Here is a 252-nt window from a genome sequence, read left to right on the forward strand (position 1 = left end):
GTGTGTGTGTGTGTGTCCTGTGTCAGCAAAACACACAGGCTTTGTTCTCAACCACCAGGATATATCCAATAATGTTTTAGTGTAATTGCCCAGAACTAATAAAGCAGAGGTCCTTTCTCCTTCATGCAATAGGCAGACATTTTGACTAACCACTAAAGTCAAAAGCAGCACAGGTGTTTCTAATAACTTGAATTATAACTGTTCTACTGAAGTGCCATGGCAGTGTGATGGTGACCCAGTTTTTTTTTTTTT

The sequence above is a fragment of the Morone saxatilis genome, unplaced genomic scaffold (assembly GCF_004916995.1).
Source record: "Morone saxatilis isolate NCDOM2014 unplaced genomic scaffold, NCSU_SB_2.0 Contig19, whole genome shotgun sequence".
Classification (NCBI taxonomy): Eukaryota; Metazoa; Chordata; class Actinopteri; family Moronidae; genus Morone; species Morone saxatilis.